This window comes from Lonchura striata, chromosome 1 (genome assembly GCF_046129695.1).
Source record: "Lonchura striata isolate bLonStr1 chromosome 1, bLonStr1.mat, whole genome shotgun sequence".
In the NCBI taxonomy this organism is placed as follows: Eukaryota; Metazoa; Chordata; class Aves; order Passeriformes; family Estrildidae; genus Lonchura; species Lonchura striata.
In genome coordinates, this window is record NC_134603.1 from 60,651,623 (window position 1) to 60,674,739 (window position 23,117).

Sequence of the window (23,117 nt, forward strand, 5' to 3'; positions counted from 1 at the left end):
TACTTTCTAATTTTTTTACTGAATACTGAGGAAGCAATATGAAGCCTAGTGCTAGCTAGCAGTGTTCAAATAAGATGAACTCTGAATTCCATTAATTACTGATTTACTCAGTGTGTCTGGTAAATGATGCATAGCTTATTTTATCCACAACATAGGGGTTAACCACAGGGAATAGAATTGTGCGAATCTTTAAGAAAATTCTCACACAAGTGTATTAATACCAGATGTAAGAAAAGTATGCCACCAGGGAAAATAGAGATTGAAAATATTACTTAAGTGTAATAGTACATATGTAGCAAATGTAACAGCATACATTCACAGTTAAATATAATTTAAATAATTTTTTTGTCTTTTCAGTGAAAAATTAGTAGATCATTAATTTCAGGTGATATTTTCCATTATCAAAAGAAATCAAGAAATATTTGCCTGAAAAATAGCTCTTTTAATTTTTTTTTAAATTTTATTTCTTTAAAAAGAAATAAAAACACACATATTCCTTGTTAGTGCATTAGACTGGCTAAAGCAGAGTGAGTATGAAAGATTCTTTCAAGTCTAAAACCAGGACTTTACTGGTTCCTTCTTTGTTTCATATAAAAACTCATTGGCTTCAAATGCTCCCTAATAGTTGAATTCTAAGTTGAACTGTATACATGTTATCTATGATCTACTGTCCTCTACAAGCAGATGTCTTTATATCTACAGCAAACATTCTTGGCCACTTGTCATCGCTTATCCGAAATCATGTGAGTCCTTTTTTCCAGAGTCTCTTCCCTCAGATTAATCTGGAATCATATAACTAAAAGTAGTATGAGTTTAAAATAAATTAACTAGTTTTCAGTAATTCAGAAATCTGATGGCTTACTTGGCTTAGACAAACATGTGGAATTGGTATTAATCTATTGGATATTTTTCATTTTTAAAAAAGTTAAAATGAATGGAAATGTAATTCTAATAGATCTTATTTCTGTTTGTGCACAATGGTCCTACCAAAAAATTCACCTTCAGACACTGGCTGTTGCTACATATACAACGATAACAACTATTTTAAAAGAGGTTTTATATAAAGATGTAGTGTGTGTTCTGTAGATGCCAACTGTTCACAAATTAATTGGATTTATCAAGAAGTTGTAACCTCCATACTGAGTAAGTGAAGTTCAAGGCCCAGAAAGAGAGAGAAAATCAAAAATAAATTAGAGCAAAAGAAGTAAAATAGTGCAAATATCTGAGAGAAAAATCCATTAACTTTACCTTGTATGACCCTGTGGGGTCTGGTTTTGTTTTCCACATCTATTCAAGTGTATTCTAGGAACTTGCTTTGCAAAATAGCAAATTCAGTGAAAATTGAAGAGCAGCTTTAGTGTGCAGATACTGGCCATACACACAGGCAGCATGGTTCACAGATTTTTCCTTAGCTGGATATAACTACTGTCATCTTCTTCCTTCAGCTGGGTCCACATCTAGGATCAAAAATGTTATTAAATTCTCTGTATCACATACTTAAAAATAATAGTAATCAGGGCTGACAGTGAAGCAGAAAGGGTGCTAGTCATCCTGGACCACTCTAACAACTACCAGGCAAATTCTTCCTCTTGCAGGTATCTCACATTAAACCTCTCAGGCTTGGTTCACTCTGTGTTATACTTTTTTTACTATGGTGAGCGCCACACATTTAAAAAATACATAAAAAGCCCACCACAAGATATTCAATTAGCTTTTATTCTAATACCACAGCACTTCAGCCCACATAAATGATCAGAAATCAGGTATTTCACAGGTATTAATCTTCATTAACCCTCCCTGAAATCTTTATCGAAGATTTATTTTAATATATCAGCTGTCCTTCATCACAAAAAAGTGTGTCTCAACAGCAGGTGTTTCTCATCCTTATTGTATGTGCTCATCATAAATCCTGATAAAAAATGTATAGACCAAGATACAGACATGCAGCATTGCTTCTCCCCAGTGGTTGTTGGTGCCTAAATATGCTCATTAGAGAAAAATCATGCTTCTGCTGCACATCATCCACAAGGCATTATTAGCAAGAAATGTCTCCAAGTATTACACTGTTTGATTTCTTGGTATTATCAGATTATTACTAAGCAATCTTGCTCAGCATCCACTCATAGTTTTGAATTTATTTGGAGTTTCTTGCCACTTAAGCACAGCTTTTAAACAGTCATTTATATCCTATTTTTCACATAAGTCATGGTAAATTGACCACCAGCACATATCAGTACAAATTAGAAGTCAATAAAGGCAACCTAAAACAAGGACAGATTTTTGCAATTACCATGGCACTTTTCCCCATCCCATTATAATAATTACTTCCTACCTTATCATGGCAGAGAATCATAGAATCATTTAGGTTGGAAAAGACTGGCAAGATCATGAAGGCCAACTGTTCATCTAGCACTGCCAAGTCCACAACTAAACAATGTGTCTCAGTGCCACACCCACATCTTTTCACTACTTCCAGAATTGGTGAGTCCACCACTTCCCTGGACAGCCTGTTCCAATGTTTAACAACCCTTTCAGTGAATTATTCCAGTGAAAAAAGCATTCATAATATCCATTCGAAATCTCTCCTGGTGCAACCTGAGGATATTTTCTCTTGTCCCATCACTTGTTACTTCAGAGAGGGGGCCAGTAACCTCTTCATTACAATTTCTTTTTGGTCAGTTGTAGCCTCTGAATAGCATCACTTCATAACAAATTAGGCTTGTTACATTCTACAATGACAAAGTAGTACTTTTCCTGGGAGTTCAAATTTTTCATTGTGACCACAGTACTCTCTTGAGCTATATCATCACCTATCTTCTTGCAAAATCACGCATTTCCATTTCTTCTCAAGTAGTTAACAAACCAAAAATATTTAAAAACTTGGGTTTTTGTTAGACCTTCATATTTTCTTACTAAAAACTCTATGTAACTCTTAAGCACATATACAATTGTAAAAATCAGATGGGATCTTGTGAGGTAAAAAGTTCCTGTACCTAGTAAAATACTACTTTGCATCAATTGTATTTTTTAAAAATTCCTGACATAGAAATAACTTAGACTTAATTTATACCTTCTTACGTTTTAATAGTTCATTGGAAATTTTGTTGTACTTTTATTACCTGGTTGCTTTCTTATGCTCTCTTTAAAAATATTGCTTTCACAAGTGCTTCTGCTGCCTAGAAAATGTCTCTGAATTTGTGTCTCTACCCACTTCACCACAATGATGATCATTAAAACTATTTTCTTAATACGACTGTATATCTTGTAACAGAGCTATAATATCAATGCTGTCTCTATACTTCAACCAATGCTTTTTTAAAGCCAGCTCTAGGTGACCAACATCATTGTGTTCTTCACAATGTTCTTCATCCTGCCTGTTTTGGATTCTCTGTTTTAGCTGTGCCTTGTCTGCTATTTTCACGTCTCTAAAGGAGCTCTTTTTCTCTTGCCCAACAGTGGCCTGAGTCACAACTGGGTTCCCTTAGGCTCTGTGTTAATCTGTTGTCTTAAGGCAGCTCGTGGAATTCTTACCTAGTAGGTAGGAATTCCATTTCTGAATATTAACATATTCTTGCAAATACCATTGTGAGTACAATGAGCTGACTATTCTGATCCCACTGTAGGCAGCTGTGTTACAGGTAGAGTTCTTTCTTATTTTCCTACAATAATGCCTTAGTGTAAGGATCATTTTAATGTCAGTGCTGAGAGCGGGTATGGGCTCCTTCAAGTTCTCTGTAGAATCAGTTTGTGTTTCTTCAGTGAGAACACACATGCTGGTAGCAAGTTTGCTCACTGCTTGTTTCAAAGACAGTAACTGCACAAGCAGATTTTCGTACTCAGAAATTCCATTTTTTTTCCATGCTCCTGAGATTAGGATATGCTTTAGAGATAGTTGCTCCACCATATTTGGCTGAGATTTTTGCCTTTGATGAGATTGAGACTCCACATTCTCAGTCTGTTTTCTATACCTGGGTAATGTACCTGTATTATCATACATCAGTAATATTTCTTTGGCTTTATATCAAAAGAAGATGGATATTCAGGTTTGCCCAAAGGCTGAGCTAAGACGACCGGATCCTGACTCTGGCCCATCTCCTCCAGCCTGTTCAGAAGGCTCTGCTTGCAGCAGAACATGTTTGGCATTGCTCCCAGGGCCATGGGAACACACAAGAGCTGCCACCATGACTGGAGGCTAATTTAGAGTAACAAACGGATTCAAGGAAGACCAAAGCAGCTCACAAACAAGCGGCAGTCAGAGACAGAGCTAAATTTATCAAGCAACACATTCTGTCCACTCATTCCTCATTCATCTCTAATGACTCTGTGAGCATAATTATGTTTTTCTGCAATGGTTGTTTGAGAACATTTTTCTGACTATATCATAGAGCAACATTCTAACTCACCCAAAATAAAGCTTTTTTGTTTCTTTGTTTGTTTGAATAATTAAATCCCAGATGAAAGATTTGGCTTCTCCAAGGAGGGCACAGAAGATCCTTTCCAATAGCCATGAAAAAGTATTTTAAATCAGATTTGTTCCTAAGTCACAACATGCATAAAATCATTCTTAATATAGTTTTCTGGGATTTTTTTAGTACTAAAATGAACTTCAAAAAATTTAAGGTATCTATGAATGATATCTTACTGCAGCAGGAAACAAGCAGGACACTTAAGTCCTTTGAAAAGCAGAACCATATTCATTTACTATTTTTATTTATATTTGCTAAATTATTCTTAAGCTAGTCATTATTCCAAACCCAAGAATAATACTTTACTAGATGTGCTGCAAGCCATTTAAAAAAATAAGTTGCTATACTATAATTGAATATTTATGGAAGGTAGTAAGTATAGCTCAGAAAGCCTGACAAACATATATTTGTTAACCTAAAAAAAAAATAAAAAGGATAATTGAATACACCTGAATGAAAGAAAGCTGAAGCTTTAAGTGGCCAATGGACTATCATAAGTAGCTAAAATGGGTGATGTCCCACTTAATTTTGCATTTGCTGTAAGAAAACCTACCTACTCAACATCTTCTATATTCACATTAATTTTCAAAAATCATAAATTTCTCATTGATATTTTTTTAATGGATCTGTGGTCATGCTGTGTGAATTTCACGCACCAGATTATACTTGAAAAATTCTTGTGGCCCTACTGAAGTTGACAGGGCTACAAATGTCCACAGGCTTGGAATACTGTGCCCCCATCATGTCCCAGTATATAACTTGAAATGTGACAAGTCCAGAATTATTATTCTGGAATACAATTAAAAGAAAATTCATCAGCAGGGCATGCAGCCAACAACTACCTTTTACTCTGCACTTGAGGGATTACATTCCCCTAAAATACTGGCATGTTTGGTTGTGCAAGTTGGACGCACCAAGCTCCTTCTGAAAACTGATGCCTGTTTTGAAACACCAGGCTTTTGTGAATCTCTTTTAAACTTTATCTTTTAAACTTTATCCCTCCAAGGCCTCAGATGCTTGTGTATCTTTGCTGCTCACGACCACCAAAACTATCAAGTCATGTGCTTAAATGAAATGGGAATTTACAGAGAGCCAGGCAAGCACTAAAAGCTTACCCTTGGTTCACAACAACCAGAACTTGTAAAGCATGCCGTGCAATGAAATGAATGCATTTAAAGCCAGTGTTTTGATTGTGGCTATTTGAGAGAATAAGAAAACACATGGATCAGATATTAGTCTTTTGACTTGGAGGTGTATTCATACTGCAGTGATGAGAGAAGAACATTACCCTCCAGACCCTGTTCACACCACCCTTGAAGCAAATGGCAACAGTCCAGCAGTCATAAAAGAGGCCAAGATGTGTCAAGAGCATTTTTCAACTACATGATGACCTTTATGTTTTCTTTCACATGCTTCTCATTACAAAGCAATTAACAAAAGAAAGGGGGCTTCATAAAGTGGTTGGAAAAGAACTTACAAATTAAATGGCAATTAAATACATAACAAGAAACTACCAATTCATGAAGAAAGCAACAGAAAGGATTAAATAGCAGCAATGCCTTTAAATCACAGTCCTCATAAAGTATTCAAAATAAAAACACAGTTCATAAATATATCTTTGAATTCAGAAGCAAATGAGACAGTTAGTGGATGAGTAGACGTATTGTTTAAGCAAATTCAAATTTACCTCAAGAACAATATTTAGTACTAAATATTGTTCTAAAATTTAGGTCTACCAAAAAGCACTGTTTCTATAGCTTTCCTTCATGTGGCAGCACAAAACCTGTCAGAATAGTATCTGGTTTAAATACAAACCATATAGAAATCTGGAGAAGTAAGAATAACTAGAATGAAGGGAAAGAAAGAAAACCAAACAAAGAAAAACTACTTTCTCCAAAATACCTCCAAAAATGACAAGAACAGGCAAAAATCCTATGTGTAATGAAAGACAGAGCAGAAAAAAAAAGCAGCGTGAGTCAAGGGAAAAGGAAGTATGCATGTAGTACTTTAAAGCATATTGAAGTGGGTACTGATAGAGAAATAATAAAATTTTAGCAGCTTAATAGGATTTCAGCAGGAAAGTTTAGAGACATCCTAGGAAAAACAATGAAGGATTTTTCAAACAGAAAAGAAATAAAGCAAGCAATGGGTAAATGGTGTCAAGAGCTACTAAACAAACCCACAGTATTAAAAACTTTATTAAAGTCTTTCTCAGGAAGAGAATTATAACACATCACATCTCAAAAGAGAAAAAGACTCCATGAAAAAGATTGCATCTAAAAACCTCACAGCTGAAGAACACTGTAACAGAGGACCAAGGTGCTGATATCTCAGAAGGTGCAGTGTGGTTAAATTGGGAAAAGTGTGGAAATCCGTCACAGGTACACATTCCTTGTAAAGAAATACTTCAGAAAAATGCTGATATTGAATAGGATGTATTCCTAATTGAGTGCTAAGAGCTGCCAGAATTTAACTATTTGTTGCTTTATATGTTATCCATTTAAAAATACACAGATTAGATAGATAGATAGATAGATAGATAGATAGATAGATAGATAGATAGATAGATAGATGTTAAATTCCAAAGAAAATCCTGAAAGGAAAACCCATTAGTGGGATACAAATCAGAGTTAAGCTAAAGTGTAGCTCTGTAAAAAAGCACTGAAAGGGAGTTTATGGACTTTATAGCAAAGGATATGCCAGAAGCAACACTGGATACACAGGTATAACAGAGCTACCTTTGTGCCCCTGGCTGTGTCATAGCAGCATGGAAAATTTTCTGCATGCTAGAACATTCACCTTCTGTGCAGATGAAATCTATATGATTTTTTTGTGTCATGGCAGCATTTCTCCAGGAAAAAAAAAAAAAAAAAAAAACACAAAAAACCAAACCAAACCAAACCAAACCAAACCAAACCAACCAACCAAAAATAAAAAAAAAACAAAACAAAAACAAAAAAAAAAAAAAAAAAAAACAAACAAAAAAAAAAAAAACCAAACCAAACCAAAACAAAACAAAACAAAACAAAACAAAACAAAACAAAAAATCCAGCTAACAGCCTTACTAACTTTTGCATCTGTTTTGTTGTGTATAAGATAATGACACAATATATATCATTTTAAAAAATAACTTTATTGGACTTGAAGTGTGCTGTATTCCTGAAGATTGAAATCAAACTCTTGAGAACAGGTGCAAGTGGAATCACTATCTTTCTTAAAAAGTAGACTCAGCTTTAGCTCAGTGTATCATTCTTGCTTCTTTTCAGATGTAAAGGTCCAGTACAACATCACCCACAGGGATGGGATTTGTTGCAAATAGAATACTCATTTAGTTATCTTTCTATATTGTGTATCTTACATATGAGCATTGCAATTTTACCTCTTCTTATCAAAGCTTTGCACATGTAAAAGCTCTTCCATTTATCTATGACTGAAATTTTGCATATTAATCAAGCACTGTGTGTAAGTGTTAGGTAATGTCCAGAACATAGTGTTTAGGCACATACTTGAATTTTACATCCATTAGTGGCATCATTAAATTTGACTAGCTTCCTTAGTTATTAAATGTTACTATGCATGAAGTTCCCTGTTGAACTGGAGTCACAAAAAGGGCTGTGCTTGATGAACAAAGACAGTACAAGATGAAGGTAAGATTCTGATTCTCTGTGGAATATATGATTCTGTATGTCAGGTGAACAAAAGAAAACTGAGGGAAAAGTTTTTTCATTAAATCATTTCCGCTCTCTTCTCTATAAGCTTGCTTTAACACATTAGATCTTTAAATTGTCACTTTGTTCTTTTTTTAAAATAAAAATTGCTTACAAACATCTTTTTATGCTAAAGTTTATGGAAACAACATTTTATGTACACATTTGCAAAACTTCATGCCACAGTATTTTACATGTGTATTGCAGGAGTTGATGATGATCCACAATAAACAGATTTTTATAAAGGGAAATGGCCACATGGCCTTCCAAGATGTGACCTAAAGAACATGACAGTAGTAGTTGTCATTGTTATTGAGTGTAATAGAGGTAAGAAAAAAGAACCAGTTACACATGAAGTATAAATTACATCATATAAAGCACTATAAGAATGCTTACATAGTGCAGCAAACCACCAAATAACTGCACTAGGAGAATAATAAATTTGCAGAGTAAACTTTTTAGGAAGTATGTAATGTATAAAATTAAAATTGCTGTGCAACTTTAACTGACTCCCATTGTGCTTTCATATAGCACTTGGTAAGAGAACTAATTAATTTTGTACCATCTTCCTTCAGGATTCCTACCTCAGTTCAAAACTGAATCAGTCAGTAAGTAAGGAAATCTGCAACATTTTGCAATTAATTTTCCATAAACTTCCTAATGGCATTCATCCCTGCAGCTTCTGAATGAAAGTTATTTGAAAATGTCAATTTATGTTTGTAGCATTCCTGTGAAGACACAAGGTTGGCTATCCCCAGGCTGTGGTGATACAGCAGAAACAAAGGGCAATTAAAGACAAAAATATGGATGTCCATTTTGGGATGCCTCATAGTTGGGTTTTTAAGAGTACTTAACGATATGCAGCATTTTATGTATCCAACATTAGGATCCCGTTGATTCCGTGCCATCCACAGGCAAAAGTGTAAAGTGGTAGCAGAACAACTTTTAAGTGATCATGCATAAAACAATTGATTTAGGGAATTCTCGCATGTCTACGACAAATAAAATTCAATTATCTGAACAGCATTCAAAGAGGAACTTTTGTTTTCTAGACTGCCCCACCCCCAGTCTCCTTGTACATCCTCCAATTTCTGCAGCTAATGAAGGCAGCCTTCAATATCAGAGACCAGACTCCTTGGCTTCTCCACTATGAGGGTATAGCCCATCTTATGTAAAAACAGGGAGGGGAGCAAAGAATGGACACAACATATAATTGGATATTCTTTCATATTTCTCAATGAAGAAGGAGAAAAGCAATCAATTTTTTTTTAATAGTATTAACAACAATGTGATTTTGCTTGGAATTCTGCTCTTGTAGACCTTTGAGGCTTGTAACAATATGTTTAATTACCTTTGTAAGACTAGATTATGTAGTTAAAATATTTTAATGAACGAAATTCATTAATACAACAAATTTAGTAAACACATTTCAGAAATGTCTCAACAGATAAGGTATGCAAAATAAATGAAGCACAGCATCTCTGACATTGTACAGGAGAATAAGGACTAGTTTACTTTCTTTTATTTACTCCTAAATTCCTAAATGGAAAATTGAAGTCCTTTCAATAATGACTCAGCAAGTGCCTACTGCCTTCTGGAAGGAAGAAGACTGCTAGAATATACCTCTTCAGAATATTTTTTTAATACTACAATATTGTCTAATTATACTTTAAAACATTTAGGAGCATTTTTTGGATAGCACAAAACTAATACACCTCATATATCAAAAATGTGATCTAGGATGATAAATGGTGATTTTACAAATCTTCCCTTTCCTTCCCAAGTAGGTTTTACATAGCTATTTTGACTGATGGGAGCAATAATTGGGCATTATTTACCTGGACACTATAGCTACCCCTTCCAATCCATATTTGAGGATATATTATAGCACTTTTCATGGGTAGATTTTGCATACAGTAACTCAAAGCTTATGAGAACAGTATATACTTAAAAAATAACTTTGCCCTTCTAGCTGGTTAAATTAACAAGCAGAATGTATGGTAGAATCAAGAATAATCCCCTTTATTTTAATTAATTTCCCTCAACATATGTTAACACTGTGATTTTTTCACAGTTCACTCCTAAGTACATTCTTTTTAAGATCCAGTTTAGGTCTATAGTGTAGAATTAAAATTTCTTCATTATTCTCTTCTGGAGACTATGTAGCAGCTCTCCACAAAACAATTACTTATGGCTGCTTTTCATACTGTTAGGTTCAGTCTGTGACTTCTAGAATAAGGTAACAAGAAATCAGCTGCTAAGGGCAAGAGCCAAAGGGGTTGTTTTAGCTATGTCCCCTCTATGGATTGTAGTGATCAGAGGTGGTAAAGGTACAGAAAAAATGAGCCTCAAAGGATCAAAGATAGCAAGAACAAGTAAGAATCTGTTTCTATTTCTCCTTCTTCTCCCCAACAGTGATGTTTTCTACTTTCTGACTACTTTAAAATGCCTAGAAAAGTTTAGAGTGTGAATGTACCATGCAGAGAATATTCTCATGGCAATAGCAAATAAGCGGAAAATTCAGGCTACCTTTAGGAAATAAGGTTGTGTACTGGTATTACAGACGCATCTTTTAACCAGTAAGCAGAAATAATCTAATAGCTTGACCTTTGAGAGATCACCAAATATGAAGGTCTTAGATATCATTCTCACTTATCTGCTTTAAATATTAGAACTGCACTTTAATGAATGAAGTTTGAATGCTTGTAATCCAGCAGATGTCCACATATTTAAAATTTCCCCATGGGAGGAAGAACTGTGTGGTTTAAGTACCAAATGAGTTGATCTGGAATATTTTATTATTCTTATCTAGCCTGGTGGTCTCTAGAAGACAACAATTCTATTTTCAGCTATTTTTTTTTTCTTTCCTAATTTTCCCATAACCATTTAAGTAAAAATTTCCATTAAATCATGCTTCACTGTTACTGAACCTAATACTGGGGTTAATGTTGTTCCTTTATCTCAACAGTTGTATTCTGGTGTCACGATTTTGTGTGTTTATAAGTTTCCACATGAGCAGGAGTTTTCTACATCTTTATATTGTTTCCTATCCTTGACAAAGACTTCAGCCTTAGACAGATTGCTGATAGATTGGTTCAGAGCCAGCATGTGGGCAACAGTGCTAAACGGAGCAACAAACTCTTTATTACTTGTCTTTATCTTAAGTTTAAAAACCTTGTTGTTTTTAGGCTGCATATGTCACCAAACTCCTGACAGAGCAGTTACAATACAGGATTTAGTTAAAGTCACTTTTCTTAAAGTAGCTCTTAAGCCCAGCCAGAAAGACAATCCAGGTCAGTTGTAGGCTCAGTCATGAAGATTGAAGAGTCCAGAGAACTTCTTTATTTGGGAAGAAAGAAGCCTTTGGCTCTCTTTCTCTTGTCTGTAATAAAAGTTAAATAACCTCTGGACATACACTGGCAACAAAATCCAAAACCTTGCTTGTGCACCTAGTAAGGGAATAAATGAATACAGGAATGCTATGTGTCCGTTCATGGCAGAAGGGAAAATGTGAAAGCAAAGGAAATATGAAAAAAGTGCTCCTATCTGCTATACTCCTATCTTCAAAGAAACTAAATGTTATTTCAGGAGGCACAAAAAGGAAAATCTAGGGAACTGCAGGCCAGTCAGCCTCACAGGAGTCCCTTTGAAAATCATGGAGCAACTAATTCTGGAAGCCTTTTCCAAACACATGAAGGACAAGGTGATCAGAAGAAGTCCATATGGCTTTACCTAGTGGAAGTCATGCTTAACCAAGTAGATATCCTCCCACAATGAAATCATCTTGTCAGATGATGGGAAGAACAATGACTGTTGTTTGCTTCAACTTTATTAAGGCATTTGGCACAGACTCCTATAACAATCTTGCAGACAAGGTGACATTGTCCGGGTTTGGTAGATTGACAGCAAGGTGGATTGAATGTGGCTGAACAGCCAAGCCCAGGGTGGTGGTGATCAGTAGCACAAAGTGCAGTTGGAGGCACCTCACTGGTGGTGTACCCCAGGGATCAACAGGGAGGCCAATATTGTTTAACCTCTACATTAAAAACCTCGACAATGGGGCAGTGAACCCTCAGCAAGTTCAGAGATATAAAATTGAAGGAAGCAAACATCAACACAGGGTGGAACTGAGCAGAGAAGAATATGAAAAGGGAAATGCCAAGTTCTGCCAACGCAGAGCAATAACCCCATGCACCAGTACACACTGAGTTCCTGAGGAACAGCTCCATAGAGAAAGAGCTTGGGATGCTGATGGGCAACAAGTTGAACGCCAGCCAATAATAAACATAGTGACAGCCTTGACCAACAGCATTCTGGGCTACATTGGGAAGAGCATTACCAGCATATTGAAGGGTCTTACCTTTTATTTCTACCCAATACTGTTGAGGTGAGTATTTCTACCAATACTGTGGAGATGACTGAGGGACTGAAGCATCTCATATGAGGAGAGCTGAGAGTCTTCTGCCTGGAGAAGAATCAGGTAAGAACCTCATAAATGTGACACCTGATGGGAGGCAATGAATAAAACCAGGCTGTTCTCAGTAGTGCCCAGTGACAGGACTCAAATATTCAAATATTGGTTTGGACATTTAGAAAAATCTTTTCAGTAACTTAATACATAAAAACCCCAATTTTTTTTAATATGTAAATAAACAATTCCAAAAATTATTTCTAGCTAATTTCTACTTATTTAAATACATGTTTAATTTGTTTTGAAAACTGTAAAACTTTAATTTTTAAACAATGAGAGATAGACTTCTGTCAGATACTTTTCATGAAAGTAGAATTTTCATTTCCTGACACATTAAAATTTCACCTGTCCTAAACTGAGGGAAAGTAAATAGTAGGACTATTTTGTAAATTCACCTAAGGTAAACTTAGATGAAAAGTTTTAATTCTGACTCTTTCTTTTTCCCAATTTATAATACTGAACACAATCCTGAATGAAATGTCTTCCGAAATGAAACATTCAAATATTCTGTCATGACAAGATTATAAAAAAGTTATCAGAATGCTTTGTTTTGATTGAAAGCAAAACAAACAAAGTATAGTCAATCCTGACACATTCCCACATAACATTTACAACTGAATTAATTGGCATTTTCTGAAAAACATTCTGCTCAAAATTTCCGAGCCCCTTCACTGACAAGTTATAGAATCACTGCTCTGTCCCAGGCAACCCCCCACACATGCACACATCCTGTTGCACTGACAAGATATCTGTTGAGAATGCTGGCCTTTTTAAGGTGGAATTACATTGCTATGTTCATTGCTTCCTTTCTTCCTGCGTGACTGATTATCAGAGCGCTGAGCAGGTGAGTCGCTGCTCATGAAGAGCCATTCAGGAACGGGAGGTGGAGCTTCCTTCATTCCTGAGTAACTGATTGTAAGAGGCCTCTGGGGAGCTTGGCGAACTGGGGCGGGCAAACAGGGTCGTGGTCACAGCAGTTTGCACCACAGTTCACTCAGGCAGGGCAAGAAGGCAGGTTTGCTGGTCTTCTTGCTAGTAAGGTGTTCTGCGTGTTGTTTAGTTGTTTCTGTTGGCTGATTGATTTTGGGCTTTCTGCTAATAATGGTTTTAATACTGTTGAAAATTGTGGCTGGTACAAGCATATGTGACCAAGTGGAGCCCTCCAAAAAGTCTGTACAGACTCATTCCTGCTTGGAGTGTCTGATCTTATCCATGGTTTCAGGGGGTGTTTGGTGTTTGTGGAGGAGGCCTGCCTACAGTGTGAACAGGTGAATGACCTCCTTTTGCTGGTAGCTGAGCTTAGGGAGGAAGTTGAAAGATTAAGGAGTATCAGGGATAGTGAAAGGGAAATAGACTGATGGAGTTCAGCCCTTACATCTTTAAGGGAGGCCCACCAAGAGCCGGAGGACTTATATGACTCTCACTCCCAGGAAAGAGAAGGGCATCTGGTAGAATAAGGAGAACAGGTCCTTGCTCAGGGAGGGAATAATAAATATTCCTCCAGACCTCCATCCCCTAGCCACGTGCCACTTCAGAATAGGTATGAAGCACTGGATCTAGAGAGCCAGCCAGATGATGTTGAAGAAAGATGTAGAAGAAAGTGGTCTGCCCAGTGAGTCTCCCAGTTATGAATCACCTGCAAGAGGATCACCACCTCTAACATCAAGAAGAAAAAAAGGGTAATCATAGTGGGTGATTCCCTTCTGAGGGGAACAGAGGGCCCTGTATGTAGACCAGACCCATCCCCCAGAAAAGTCTGCTGCCTCCCTGGGGCCCAGGTACAAAATATCACTGAGTGACTTCCTAAGCTGATTCAGTCCTCTGGTTATACACTGCTGATACTCCAGGCTGGCAGTGATGAGATTGAAAAGAGGAATATCGAGGTGATTAAAAGGGACTTTAGGGCACTGGGTCAAATGGTCAATAGGACAGTGGCACAGATAGTTTTCTGCTCAGTCCCTTTGGTGGCAGAGAAAAATGATAAAATAAATAGAACTCACATCATTAACAAGTGGCTCAAGGGTTGATGTAATCAGCAAAATTTAGGATTCTTTGATCATGGGGCAACTTTTACGTCACCTGCTCTACTGGAACCAGATGGGATAGATCTCTCTGTTAAGGGCCGAAGGGTTTTAGCCCATGAACTGGCAGACCTTGTTGAGAGGGCTTTAAACTAGGTCTGAAGGGGGAAGAGGATGCATCTGGGCTGTCTGGAAGTGGTCCAGCTGAGGTGCATGTATACCAATGCACACAGCATGGGTAACAAACAGGAAGAGCTGGAGGCCATGGTTGCAGCAGCAGAGCTATGATGTAGTCGCCATCACAGAAACGTGGTGGGATGACTCACATAGTTGGAGCACTGCACTGGATGGCTACAAGCTCTTCAGAAGAGACAGGAAAGGAGAAGAGGTGGAGGGGTGGCCCTTTATATTAAGGAGGCTTTTACACCATAGGTATTGCAACTTATGAAGATGGAGTTGGATGCCTATGGATAAGAATTCAGGGGAAGGCCAACAAGGCTGACATCCTACTGGGAGTCTGTTATCATCCACCCAAACAGGAAGAAGAGATGGACAACTCATTCTACAACCAGCTAGCTACTGTTTCAGGATCATCATCACTTGATCTTGCAGGTGACTTTAACCTACCAGACATCTGCTGGAAACTTAATACAGCAGAAAAGAGGCAGTCCAGGAAATTTTTAGAGTCTATGGAGGACAACTTTTTGTTCCATCTGGTGGGTGAGCCCACCAGGGGAGGGACTATGTTAGACCTGCTGTTTTCAAATAGAGATGGGCTGGTGGGCGATGTAGTGGTTGGAGGCCACCTAGGACAGAGTGATCATGAAATTACAGAGTTCTCGATATCTGTGTGATGAGGAGGAACACCAAGAAGAATCTTACACTGGACTTCCGGAGGGCAGACTTTGGTCTACTTAGGAGATTTATTCAGAGAGTTCCTTGGGAAGCTGCCCTTAAAAACAAAAGAGTTCAGGAAAGGTGGGTGAGCTTCAAAACAGAGATCTTGAGGGCACAGGAACAGACTGTCCATGTGTGCCAAAAGATGAGAAGGTAAATGCCCAGCTTGGATGGGCAAGGAGGTTTTGAAGGAACTTAAGAATAAAAGGAGGATGTATCGTCTTTGGAAGGAGGGTCAGGTTTCTCAGGAAATATTCAAGAGGGCTGGTAGAGCATGTAGGAAAAAAAATTAGAGAGGCTAAAGCTCAGTTTGAACTTAAAATGGTGACTTCTGTTAAGGATAATAAAAAATGCTTTTACAAATATATTAACGGTAAAAGGAACGGTAAGACTAGCATTTGCTCTTTACTGGATGAGGGAGGGAACTGAGTAACTGCAGATGAGGAGAAGGCAGAGTACTTAATGCCTTCTTTGCCTCAGCCTTTAGTGGGAAGACAGATTGGCCCCAGGACAACTGTCCTCCTGGCTTGGTTGATGGTGCCAGGGAACAGAATGGTCCCCCCATTATCCAAGAGGAGGCAGTCAGAGAACTGCTGAGATGCTTGGATATTCATAAATCTATGGGACCAGATGGGATCCATCCCATGATGATGAGGGAGCTGGCAGATGAGCTTGTGAAGCCACTCTCCATCATTTACCAACAGTCCTGGCTCACTGCTGAGGTTCCAGATGACTGGAAGCTGGCCAGTGTGATACCCATTCACAAAAAGGGTGGGAAGGAGGATCCTGGCAATTATAGACCGGTCAGCCTGACCTCAGTACCTGGCAAGATAATGGAGCAATTTATACTGAGTGTCATCATGCAGCACTTACAGGATGGCCAGGGTATCCGGCTAGTCAGCATGGGTTTAGGAGGGGGAGGTCGTGTCTGACCAACCTAGTCTCCTTTTATGACCAGGTGACCCATCTGGTGGATGCAGGAAAGGCAGTGGATGTTGTCTATTTGGACTTCAGCAAGGTCTTTGACACTGTCTCCCACAGCTCCAGCTTCTCCTGGAGAAGCTGGCAGCCCATGGCTTGGACACGAACACTCTTTGCTGGGTTAGGAACTGGCTGGATGGCCGGGCCAGAGAGGGGTGATGAATGGTGCTGCATCCAGCTGGGGACAGTCACCAGTGGTGTCCCTCAGGGGTCTGTGCTGGGGTCAGTTCTGTTCAGTATTTTTATTGATGACATGGATGAGGGGATTGAGTCTTTCATTAGCAAATTTTCAGATGACACTAAGCTGGGAGTGTGTGTCGATCTGTTGGAAGGTAGGATGGCTCTGCAGAGGGACCTGGAACAGTTGGATGGATGGGTGGAATCCAATAAGATGGAATTTAATAACTCCAAGTGCCGAGTCCTGCATTTTGGCCACAATAACCCCTGCAGCATTTTAGGCTGGGGAAGGTGTGGCTGGACAGTGCCCAGGCAGAAATGACCTGGGGGTGCTGGTGACAGCAGCTGAACATGAGCCAGCAGTGTGCCCTGGTGGCCAAGAAGGCCAGTGGCATCCTGGCCTGTTCAGGAATGGTGTGGCCAGCAGGAGCAGGGAGGTCATCCTTCCCCTGTACTCAGCACTGGTGAGGCCCCACCTTGAGTGCTGTGTCCAGTTCTGGCCCCTCAGTTTGGGAAGGACACTGAGATGCTTGAGCGCATCCAGAGGAGGCAACGAGGCTGGTGAGGGGCTTGGAGCACAAACCCTGTGAGGAACAGCTGAGGGAGCTGGGGGTGTTTAGCCTGGAGAAAGGAGACTCAGAGGTGACCTCATCACTCTCTACAACTCCCTGAGGGGTCGTTGTGGTCAGGTGGGGATTGGTCTCCTTCACCAGGCAGCAACCGACAGAATGAGAGGGCACAGTCTCAAGCTGTGTCAAGGGAAATATAGGTTGGATATTAGGAAAAGGTTTTTCACACAAAGGGTGATAAAGTACTGGAATTGTCTGCCTGGGGAGGTGGTGGAGTCACCATCCCTGGATGTGTTTAAAAAAAGACTGGATGTGGCACTCAGTGCCATGGTTTAGTTGAGGCGTCAGGGAACAGGTTGGACTCGATGATCTTGAAGGTTTCTTCCAACCTTGTGATTCTGTGATATCACCAAGGCAGAATAAGGAGGAAAAGCAGAGAAACCATTCTCAGAGGAATGTCTCAAATGGATAGGTTCTCCTTGTGCTTCCCCTGAAACAGTCCTTTATCCATTAGTTTTTTCTCTGGACCATACCTTGAAGCAGCATCTACTCCTTTTATAGGTCATTTAATATATTGCATGTTTACAAGGGAGAATTTGGATGTTTTTACTTTATAAAAATAACCTCTTCAGGAAAAAAAAAATACATAATGAAGTTAATGGGGACCTTTTAAACCATTATCTTTAAAAATGTTCCAAACCAGTCCCAAAGTGTTCTACCAGAAAGATATTAATTACCCATGAAATGTTTGTGGTTCCCACCCAGCTTCAGTTAACCATGTTACCATTATTTTTATTTTTTATTATTTTTATGCTGCTCTTGAGTCTCATGATCACATTAGCGTTTGAAAGGTGATCTACTTTTGAAACCTTTTTTTGATTTTGTTTTAGTCCTTTCAGATTTATTAAGTTTTTTAAGTAGACAATAATTCCCTCCTTTCTTCTTCATTCAACTCATAAGAGAATTTATAAGGCCATAAATTTTCTTTTTTTCTCCCCACTTCCTTTGGTACAGTGACTTGCTGTAAAGATCTCTGCCTTTACCCCAAGACACAAAATTTCCTGCAAAGAATTCTTGAAAACTGAATGGTAAATACTTACAGGGAATCTCTTTAACTAATTCACTTAGTAGCTGTCTATGGTCTTAAATGCTTTGTTGGTGGGAAATTTTAGTTTTTTGTATGACTATATCAGAAATAAGAGTCTCACAGGAGTACTAAGACTGAGGATAGATATACATCATATATACCATTTACACACAGTGAACTGTAACAGGCACAAGCAGAAAACTTTAGTCAGAACTGAGCCCAAACAGGAAACTAAAGCAAAACATGTGTTATTTGGGCTCAGTTATGTGTAATTTTGCATGAACTACACCAGTTTATTCAAGCAGAAGAGCATCTACAAATCTACAGATCTGAATAGGTATGACAGGAAGAACTGAATGGTGACAGGAAGAACTACACTGGTGACCACTATTCATAAATATTCTGAATAAGTGAACACACATTTACAACTGAGATACAGGTTTCAGAAGATGCTGGGTACTGGGCATATGATCTTGCATACTATTAAACAGAAACTTTTGACTTAATATTGACTTTTTAATGACAAGTAGCAAGATAGAAAACAAGAGTATTGACAAAAGTGATTTTATTTTCCCCTGATGTCATCTGGTCATGTCACTCACTGCAGTTAAATCCAATCTCTAATTGCAACAAGCATTATGAACAACATTTGTTAATTTTTTATGTGGTGCTATGCCAAGCCTGTATTTGAGTGCATACGACAGCATTTCTACATCTATAATTTTCTCTGTCTAAAGTCATCTTCATATCAAAAAGACTGGGCTTGTTAAACGTGTGTGCATTTTTAATACGTAATATCTTAAAAAACATAAGCACAGACATTTTCTTGTCTGTATGTATACCCTCATCTTCTATTATGTTTTACAATTTCATCCGTGGGAAGGGATAAAGTTTGAAAACATAGGAATCTTACACCTGTTGCTCCATTTACACATGTGGAAGATGACTGCAAAATGCAAGCAAAACACATTATTGTGAATATGAAATGTTTCACAACCACATTGCAGAGCAGAGGCAAGTGTAGGAAATGACAGTAAATGAACCACTGCCTTTTGTTCTGCATCATTCACATATTGGGCTCTATAAGTCATTATGAACTCATAAAGGCTTACATATCTATGAAAGCCCCTGCCAAATCTGCAGCTCTTTTACAAAACCAGACACTTAAAAAGGAACAGAAATACAAATGAGAGTGAGCCCATAATATTTTAGTGCAAAATAAAAGGATTGGATGCAATAATGCATATCCAAGACCAGTAAAGACACAAAACATCTACCAGTTATATGAGATGTAGCTTTATTAGGATTGTATGTCAGGAATATTGTTCTCAAATATAAAACACACAGGCTACCAGATGCTGAAGTGCACATGACTTTCTAATGTGTATCTTTAATGCTGATAAGCTAAAAACTGAGGCAGTGAATATTTAGATTTGCAGTGATTGGTATCAGTCTAGTTAGAAAATCCAGTTCTAGATTTTTTTTTTTCCTCCATTTACTCACATTTTTCTACTTAAATGCTTAGCAAAATCCCCAATTAAAATCCATTTTATTAATCTTTGCTCAGGAGGTAGAAGATAATTTCAATCTCAAAACTCATTCACATACTTTGCACACAAAAGACTAAGAAGAAATTGATTTTTGACACAAAAATGATCTTTGATTTCTCATTCTTCTAACTTAGTTTCTGTGTGAATTATTCAAAATGCTCAAGTGAAACCATCTATTAAACAATATATAGTGACACCATTTATTAAAATTGAAAAAGCAGGTTTAATGCTTCTTAAGGGGTAAGGATCTCAATAGAATCCTTTGCAGTAGGGGTGCAGGAGTATGTACATAAAATATGTTTAGCAGCCATTTCTTATAGAACATGAGTAACACAGATCCTAAAACATTCAAGTCAAAAGGTTAACTTGAATATGTTAGAAAAGTAAGCATTTTCAGAAAGTCTTTTACAACACAAAGTGCTGACTACAAGGTGCAGACTTTAGTGAGTCTTTTGCTGCCTGTTCTCAGGCTCATAGTGTCAGATATGGCAATTCTGCTGAGGAAAAAAAAGCATGTATCTGGAAAATTATACACATATGTACATGAAAAGTTATAAAGTCTTTTAAAAGACCATGGTGTGTTTTTTCCTCTGTTGTGAAGTATGGGAGCTAAATAGTTTCAACTTATTCATATTGTTTTTACAATGAATAACTTACAGTTTTGTTGCTTTTTCCAAGATTTTCTCTTAAATCTCCATTCTGCAATGCCACTACTACAGATCAGGATAAGAAAAATAAAGAAAAAGGTTGAAATTATAAGATCGGTATCTTCTATGGCTCTTAGCAATATTTTCCTTTTCTGGAAAATAAATTTTCCAATCACCATACACGAGGTATATTTATAAAGTCCATATAGACAATATAATGTCCATACAGACAGAGACTGCAGGCACTTTTCCATAAGTAATTATTTCTTATTTCAATTTTCCTTACTCAGTCAATATTTCCATAACAAAGGAAATAAAACCTGAGAAAATATTTCACTAGGGCTTCATTATTTGACCAATTAATAGTAAATAAATGACTGTTGACAGATTTGTGTGAGTGCATTTTTCACCTGATGTCTTCTTTATCATTCCTACTAAATACAATTTTTAATTTAATTTACACACATGAAACAAGGATGCAACCAATACTCTCAGAAATATTTTTCAGTACCCTGTTGCTCCCATTAGGCTGTATCTTGGCATGAATTTTTAAAGGGTTCCTTATAATTTTAAACCCTATTCCTCCCATTCAACTTGAAAGGGATGCCTACGTTGCCAACAGTTAATATTCTCATAAATGTTTCTCATAAACATTCACTTCTTTGCTTTCAACTCAGTGTTTCTGGGATCTTTTAAAATTATTTCTTCCTCATGTCTACTGTGATCTTGCAAGCTGTTAACAGACTAACTGTGGGCAGAAAGAAAGATCATTTTTGCCTGTACAGCATAAATTCTCTTGTGTCTTTCCTGGCACAGTTCCATTCAGCAGCTCCTTTGGCACACACAGTTCCCTGCCTCTTTACATCAGACCCTGACCTCCAGCTCAACTGTCCTTCCCCTCGTGCCACATACATTTTATTTGCTTGGTATTTCTGATATTTCATTTCTTAATACTCAAGAAATAGGCATTAACTGAATGAAGCAATGATTTCCAAGCATGCGTCCTTTAGTGAGTATATTCACACGAACAGTTCCACAAAAATCAATAAAGACTTATGTCCATTTGCACCTAAGGCTGCTCCACTGGCTGCTGAGCTGCTGAAATATCTCAGACAAACAAAACTGAATGAACTCAAAGGATCTTAGACCTCACTTCACTTTGACTCTCAGTTCTGGGCTTCTGTCTGGGTTAGAGTCTTCACCTCATTCTCCATAAGTTAAATCTTTTAAAACAAGCTACTTTCCTGCCTTTCTACTGCCTTATAATTGGCATTAACTTTTCATTTGCAGCAAGAAAAACACTACACAGTTTCTTTAACTGCATTTAACCCTGATCACTTCCCCCAGGCACACAAGATGCCAGTGCTGGTGTCACCCTGAGCCCTTCCCTGTTGCACTGCTTTAGATTTTTCAGAAAAGTACCTGTGATGAAACAGGCAGAATTCCTTGACACAATTTCTTTTGCCTTTAAAGAGCCTTCAGTCTTCCTTGTCAACATCTCCTGTGCTTCAGATATCTAAACCCTCCTCCCATTCTTGCTGTAAGTTGCAGTATTTCTTCAGTGACCTCTCTTCCTTGTTACCCTAGGGATGGTTGCCTGGGCTTTTCCAAACAGGGATATAATCACGTTCAGCTGTTTTTTGGTTTTCTTTGTTTAAGACATATCCTCCCTCAAGTTAAAAAGTACACATGAACACTAAACCAGCTCAGGCCTGACATACCCAGCCGATATAAGCAGAATACAAAGATTTTAAGACTGCAAAAAGGCACTGTCATAGGAGTTTGAAGAGACATGTGCAGACACAGATGCAAAGGGAATAAGTTCCTCTAGGGCTGCACCACGTGTGACTGCTCTGTGCCTCTGCAGTCCTGCAGATATGGGGCCACCTGGACAACACCATCAGGTCCCGATGAGGGAGGGGATGCGACCATGGGGCCCTAAGCTCGTGGCATCTCCAAAGCAAGAGAGAGGTGTGAGGAGCAGGGAAGAAGCATGAAGTCCTACCAGTCCTTTCAGCATATATGGCAGGTGAGGAACATGTCAGGAGCAGTACAGGAATTTACAGCTGACAGGATACAGCACAGACAGAAAGTACTATCCCTGGGCAGGCCCCTTCTCACTACCAACTTCCAACCCAGGTGTGCCACATTTCCCTTTGGAAAAGAGCTGCTGTCTAATGTTTTATTGCTTAGAAAAGATGGACAGTAGGCTAGGACATTCTTGATTTTCTCTATTTTACTGTTCTTCTGCTTTTACTTTGAAATTGGTATGTGCTTCCTTTTGCTGCTACGCTGGATCCAATACAATCTAAATTTTTCCTTTTCTCTTTTGCTCTCACATGAGTCATTCTACTGCTTCCCCCCTGCTCAAAGCAGTCAGAACAGTTTGGTCCCATCTCTTTCCAGTTATATTTTGTATTCCTCCCAAGATGGAGATTCCACAAACTTTCTGGTCAAGTGATTGACCATCCCCACAGTAAAAAAAAAAAAAAAAAAAGAGTTTCTTGTACTGCAATTTGTGCCCATTGCTTCTTCTTTCACAGG

General features: G+C 38.1%; 1 long non-coding RNA gene across 1 annotated transcript; it reads right to left on the bottom strand.

The window, feature by feature from the left end:
* Window positions 1-1,434: 1,434 nt before the first annotated feature.
* Window positions 1,435-22,040, bottom strand: LOC110469742 (uncharacterized). Its single transcript, XR_002465311.2, has 3 exons — window positions 21,996-22,040; window positions 20,584-20,639; window positions 1,435-1,457 (listed from the first exon to the last, which is right to left on the bottom strand). It is a non-coding gene; the product is annotated as an uncharacterized LOC110469742 (long non-coding RNA).
* Window positions 22,041-23,117: the final 1,077 nt, after the last annotated feature.